The sequence below is a fragment of the Marmota flaviventris genome, chromosome 14 (assembly GCF_047511675.1).
Source record: "Marmota flaviventris isolate mMarFla1 chromosome 14, mMarFla1.hap1, whole genome shotgun sequence".
In the NCBI taxonomy this organism is placed as follows: Eukaryota; Metazoa; Chordata; class Mammalia; order Rodentia; family Sciuridae; genus Marmota; species Marmota flaviventris.
In genome coordinates, this window is record NC_092511.1 from 71,039,284 (window position 1) to 71,046,913 (window position 7,630).

Below are 7,630 nucleotides of genomic sequence, written 5' to 3' on the forward strand. Positions count from 1 at the left end.
AGTATCCCCAGTTCTTTTGTTTAACATTTCTGGGTGTGTCTGCGGGAATTGATCTGAATAATAAGAACATTTGAATTGCTAGACTGAGTAAGATAAATTGCCCTCCATAATGTGGGTGTGCCCCATTCACTGAAAAAGTAAATAGGATAAGAGGAAATGTGAGAATTTTTTCCTTCTGCCTGGTGATCTTTGAGATGTAGAGATTCTGCCTCAGACTCTAAAACTGGAATTTAGACCTCTCAGTCTACATAATCACATGAGCCAATTCTTTATTATTTTCCTTGCTACTTTCTGAGCACAATTTTTGGAAGAGAAATATAAAGGTACATAGAGTATTTTTACATTCTTTCTAGTTCCTCTTTTCCTTCTGAATTTTGAAATTATACCATGAAAACAATAAGCACAGGAATCACAATATAGAGTAAATACAGGCGTGAAGTAATAATCTGGCTTGAAAGATCATAGATATAGACTAAGAAAATTTGCAAGTGACTAAGAAACATGAGACTGATCCATTTGAAAGCAGAAACAAAAAATTAAAGAAGAAGGACTTCATTAAGCCAGTCCTGGCTTTCCTTTCCTAGAGCTGCATAAGTTGTAGTTTGCCTTTATGAACTGTTTATTGCAGAAGTACTAGGTCAGAATTCTGTTTTCATATATGGTATGACCATTTATCTTTTCTATAGTCAGTTTCTCAAACTGCACACAGTGATCAGTCAGGTGTGATCCAGAGTGTTTCAGGCATCAAGTCAGTGATCCAATACTTGTCATATCCAATTAAAAGCCCAAAAAATTGACTTAACCAGAAGTTTTGAAAAGAATGTTTATACCTGCACTATATTCTCACAGATAATGCAAAATATGTGTAAAACTATTTTATTCTCATAAGAGCATTCTATAAGCATCTCAGTCTGAGAAAACTTTTATTGCTCTTTGGTCCTCAGGACTATCTTGAGGCTGGATTTATCATACTGATTACCACCTTTTTCCCTAAGAACTTCCTCTTTTGGATTTGTGACAAACAGTGAGGAGGACATATACAAAGATAGGCAGCATTGTTGTTCATAGCAGACAAGTTTCTAGTGAGTGTCAGAGTTCTTAAATCTAATATAACAAACAAAAGACATGGAAAGATTCCTTATCTCCAGAAACCAAATGAATGTAACATTTTGAGTTCAATGCAAAGTAGTCAGAGCTTGGATGCAATGTAAACTTACTGCCCTGTGGTAGGAGAGATCCACCAATACAGAGTTCAAAGGGCCTTGAAGGAACACAGTTTGCAATCTTGGAGTCTCCAGAATTGACAAGGAAAGGATCCTGAGGAAACTTGACAAGATAGTTAGCTATCTACTCCTTAAAAAATGTGAACCAGAAAGCCTATCAGCAAGCAACACCTGGTCATTAAATATATAGCAATATGAGAACATACTACTTTTATAGAGTGATACATAGTGGGTTAAAGAGAGACAATTAATAGAGGATTTTTATAGAGGTCTAGGGACTGGGCTGTGTAACACTGAGACTTTTTCTCTAGGTGGAGAACTGATTGGTATTGAGCAGAATTTATGCAATGACAGCTTTGGATAGTCAAGTACAACAAGATGAGGGTTTTCAAGCAATATTTAAGAAAAAATTATAAATCATGATCATGGAAGTCACTTTAGTTGGTTCACAGTTTTGTACTCTGGGAATAAGTACATTTTGAAAAAAACAGATAATTTTTTTTTGGCCTGGTTACAATATTGTTTAGCACAGAAATAAGAAAGTATGTTGGCTGAGAATGATTTAGTGAAGGATCATAAAACTGAATTTGTTTTAGTACTCAGAATAAAGAAAATTTTTGTTAATGGTTTCACACTTTACCAAGAATGTAGCACTACTAGAGGAGAGTTCCATGAAAGAAATAAGCAACACTGCATTTTTAATAATCAGCTTTTTCCCCATTTATTCAAAATTAAGAATTGCTTTCAACTCTTCATAATAGGGCCTACCATTAGCAAGAAAGAATTCAGATTTGAAAATTACTGACAATGAATATAATATGATATAGCATAATTGTAAGAATGAAGTGATCTGGTCCTTGGGAAATGGGTAACAAATATATTCTGAGACTACTACATGATTTTTTCAGATACTGTAGATAAATTTCATAAACAAAATTCACGTAATTCTCTCATATTCAAATTTCCCATTAATGCAAAGGATATTCAATAGTATTCAGATAGTTACATCATAAACATATCTATTTGAAGCTAACTCCTAATCTAATTTTCTACTAAATGTTAAATAGTTCTTAGCTTATTTATAGGTAAACAAATTATACAATAACTCATACACCAAATATTTAATAGCATTTTTATTACTTGCTCTCATAAACATAGAAAATATTGATCATAATTTACAAAGAAATTGATGGGGTCATATCTATTTTATAGTACACTTCTGGTTTCTTATTATTACATTCAAACAATAGAGTTCAATCCTCTCATTTATATTTTTATATGCTATTAGTCACAACAAATTTTAAATTATTCAAACTGCATAATAAAACACATTTAGAGATAAATGTGTAATATATTATTAAAAGCATTATTTATTAAATTTACTTTAGTTGTCGATTTTTTTTGAATTGGCTTTTTTAGTAATATTGCTTAACATATATTGTGTAAAATGTAAAAATTACTATCACAGAAGTTAGTGCAACATTTTCCTGAAAAACCTATATCCAAATATTTTATTAAAATTATTTCAAAAGCCTTTTTTTAAAACAAAGTAATTTTACTTTTTTCTACTCACTTTAATATTAAGAATATAATTTCCCATTTACATTACAAGAAGACTAATTTCCATGATAGTTTTTTAAAGTAAAACTATTATATTGGCAAAAAGTAATGTCCACTTTTTATTTAAAGTATGAGGATATAAAAGTTACACTGGCCTGGCATGTGGGAGGCACTGGCTTCAATTCTTGGCATCACATATAAATAAATAAAAATAAAGCTCTATTGACAACTAAAAGAAATATATTTTTTAAAAATGTTACCTTTAGTTAAACATTCAGCCAATCTATCATCATATTGTCATATATGAAGTGTTAGTTAAGACTGTTGCTATTGTTGTTTCTAGAAAGTGAATATAATGAAGTTATCCATCTGAGATAGAGCATAGTCCCTTGTTTCAACATAGTTTAAGAATTTCTTCTCTTTAAAAATAATTTTAGAAACAAGTTGCTATGCGACTTTGATAGATGAAGTAGAAATAGAAAAATCATGACATTGCTTAAAATTCCCTTTATTCTAATGCACTTACACACAATGTTTCTTTATATTTACCTCTGTCAAAATAAAAAGATGAATTTAATGGATATTGATCCTATATCATAAAATGAAATTTAATAAAGTAATTTTTGAAAATCTAGCCATTTAAATAAAAAAGTAGATTTCTAATAACATTTTAAGTGTTACTATCACTGATAAAATATCAAATATTCCTATTGACTTAATTTCTTATAATAATATGCACCATGATAAATCAAGAAATATAGTATTATAATTTTATTTTCATAAAATTCCTGTATAAACACACATATGCATGCACACATGCATAAGCTGTTAAAAAATCAGAAAGGATGATTTGTTTAAAAAAAAATCAAATTTACAACTATATTACATACATTTTTGGAAAAAGTAAAGTGTGAATCAAATTTCAAGATGAAAATATACAGATTAGTGAATGTTAATTATTAAGATATTATTGAAATTCTGCTCAACAAAGAGAATGTTTAATCTGACAACAAAGTACATTGCATGCTGCAACACAGTAATTAGTATAATTCTGGTGAACATAGGATGCTGAGTTTTAACAAAATAAAATTTACAAAGCTTATAATATTAGCCAACGTACATCCTACAAAAACAAACAAGCAACAATAACAACAACACCACTACCAACAACAACAAAAAAAAAAAAGAAAAGAAAGAAAGAAAAAAAAATGTGACCCACCCTGAAGACAATTATACAGTCTGGCTTGGAGATGACCTAGATGTAGATACCAGGAGACAAAGATTTAAAATGGCTATTATGACTATACTCAGGATGAAGAGAAAAATGGGTTTATAATGATAAAAAATAAGTTCACAATAGAAAACTTTGAATTAAAAGAAGGAAACACTAGGCTAAAAATTAAAACCTTTAAAATATACTTGGTGGAACAGAGAAATTGTGGGAGATGACATAGGAAAGAAAGAATATGCTTAAAGATAAAGCAACAAAGAGTATCCAATATGAAAAGCAAAGATTTAAGAATTAAAAAATAATAATCTCAGGGACATATAGAAAAATATAAAAAACTTATCACATCTTATTTTTAGAAACAAAAAAAAAAAATAGGAAGAGAATGGGCAGAAAACAAAACACTTGAAAAAATAATAGCTGTAAATGCACTCCCAATGCTCAAAGTAATAAATATAAAGATTCAAGAAGCTCAGCAAATAAGAGGAACTACAAAATCGACCATAAGCATATCATAGTCAACAGGTATAAAAACCAAACAAAACAACACAAATAGTTTGTGAAATATCAAATATGAGTGAGGAATAGCATAAAATGTCAACAGTGAATCTCATATTCAGGAAAAAAGATCCCTAAATAGTAATCACAAGATTAAGCCCTTTCAAGATGAATGAAAGCTAAGAGTATTTTTCTGCAAGAAATGCCAAGAAGAAATGCTAAAGGAAGTCCTTCAAATTGAAGTTAAAGAATATATTAGGAAGCAATAAAAAGCATCACAAATGATACATATGAGGGTAATACAAGTGAACATTTTTAAAAAATTTATTTTAAATACATAAAACTGTCTAATACAAAAGTGATAAAACCATCTTCTGAGTTTCTAATCCAAGTAGATTTAATACTCATAGCACTTCTAACATAAATTGAGTTAAAGGGTCTATATAGCTGCAGGGCTTCTAAATTTTAAGTAGATCAGTAGAATAATAAGTCTAAAATACTGTGAAATTTAAAGAGATGAATTTTAATCCCCAGAGAAAACACAGAAAGATGTAGTTAAAATGCCAATAGATTTACTAAAATGGAATTCTGAAATTTTAGAAAAATATTATTTAAAATTTTGAGGAAAAGAAAGAATGGGAAAAAAAGAGCAAATAAATAGCTGTTAATGTATGTAGGCCTAATTCTGAACATATCATTCAATACTCTGAGTGATAATGAACTAAATATTGAAATTAAATATGCAAGAAAAGTCGGTGGCGGGGGGAAAGCAAGACTCACTTAAATATAGAAGCCGATTGAACCTAAGTGGAGTGTAAATAGTCAGCATAAAGGGGCTGAGTAGCTATATATTACATTTCATATTCCATTATACTAAACAGTTATATCAAGATTAAATACATTTTACAAATGTTAAGGCAGGAGTATTACCAAAGAAAAAGAGCAATGATTCATAAGAATAGAGATTCATTAGAAAAACACAATAATCACATCCCCCCACAAAAGACAATTTCACAATATATAGGATGTCTGCTCTCAGTTTGGGTTGTCAAAACAAAACACCATAGACAAGGTGGCTTAGACAACAGAATTTGTTTTCTCACAATTCTGGAGACTAAAAAAAGGCAGAGATCAGGGTGCCAGCATTTTTTGGTGAGGACTCTCCTCCTGATTGGCAGATGGCAATTTCTACCTACATCTCCTTATTAGCACCTCTTAGAATTGGATACGCCCGTTAAGACTTTATTTAGCCTTAATTACCTCTTAAAGACTCTACCTCCAGATTTGGTCAGATTGGTAAGTAGGGCTTCAACATATGAATTTTGAAGGGACATATTCAGTTCATAGCATGGAACTTTTGATAGCCTTATAACAGAAATTAAAATAATGACTAAAAAATTATTGAATATATAGAAGTTCAGAAAAATTATATCACTTGTCTTGAAATGATTAATAATTTTGAGAAGAATATATCCAACACTTGGAAAATATGCTGTTGAGAGCCACAGTTTAGTCGGAATGACGCCTGGCATTTTGCTAGAGGGAATGGTTGAAAGGTGACCCTGCTCCAGGATTAGGACGGATCCTGCTGGGATTAGGGTGGATCCTGCTGGGATTAGGGCAGATCCTGCTGCCTCAGGTGCCTGCTAGCTTCTTTGGAGTTCCTGTTGAGTTCTCACAGGGTTTGGAGAGAATTGGCAAGGGGAGCCCAGTGGAGGGAGTGTATTCCAGAGAAGTGTGTGTAGAGTGCCAGTGAGAGTTCCGGAATAAAGAGTTGCTGTTTGAACCTACAAGCCTTTGTGGCAGCTAGGTTATTTTGTGCCCAGCCAGACTGTGGCAATATGCATTCTTCATAAATATGTATGTAGATTTACAAAATAAGCTCTACACTAGGTAAAACAAGTAATGATAATTTATAAATTAGAAATATTAGGGGTTATTTTCTTTCTTTCTTTTTAGAGAGAGAGAGAGAGAGAACTTTTTTAATATTTATATTTTAGTTTTCCATGGACACAACATCTTTATTTTATTTTTTTATGTGGTGCTGAGGATTGAACCCAGCACCCCTCGCATGCCAGGCAAGCATGCTACCGCTTGAGCCGCATCCCCAGCCCTAGGGGTTATTTTCACTATACTAAAAATTAAATGCACTGAAAAATCCTAACTTTTTACACAGACACAATATTTTTAAATTACCAATGTATTTAATTAAAAAAGCAAAAAAATTAAACTGTTTGAAAGGTAAAATCTATAAATAATCATCTAATATAAATATAAATCAACTAAAGTATCTAAATCTGTAGCTTTAAGTTACTACATTAGAAAAGGGAAAAGTCCCAAAAGCAATAACTAACATTCCAACCTAAGGAGCTAGAGAAACAAAAAGTCGTAAAAACTGTACATATCAATAGGGTACCATGTGATTTTTCAGTTCATGTATACATTGTGTGAAATTTAAATCAGGTTTAGCCCATTTATGTCCTCAAACATTTATTACTAATTTACACTGTAAATTTTTGAAATCCTTTTAGATTTTGGAAATGTAAAAACATTATTGTTATCTATAGCTTGTTACTGTGCAATATCACACAAGAACTTCTTGTTTCTGTCACTTGATACCCACTTCTCCCCCTTCTCTCTCTCTCTCTCTTTCTCTCTCTCTCTCTCTCTCTCTCTCTCTGTCTCTCTCTCTCTCTTCCCTATTTTCCTCAGTCCCTGGTAACCAGCTTCTATCAATTTCTAAAAGACCAGCTTTTTTAGATTCTAGTATTTGAATGAGATCCTGTAACATTTATTTTTCTGTGCCTGGTCTATTTTACTTAACATAATGACATCCAGAACCATTTATTTTGCCACAAATGACAGAAGTTAATTCTTTTTTTATGATTCTTTAAAACAGTTTCTTCACAGCAAAGGAAACTAAAGCATGAAGAGAAAGCCCACATAGTGGGAGAAAATCTTTGCCACTCACTCTTCTGATTGGATATTAATAACCAGAATATAAAAAGAATTTAAAAAAAAATTAACACCAAAAAACTAATAATCCCACTCAATAAATGGGTGAAAGAACTAAAGAGATATTTCTCAAAAGAAGAAAAACAAATGCTCCGTAAATTTGTGT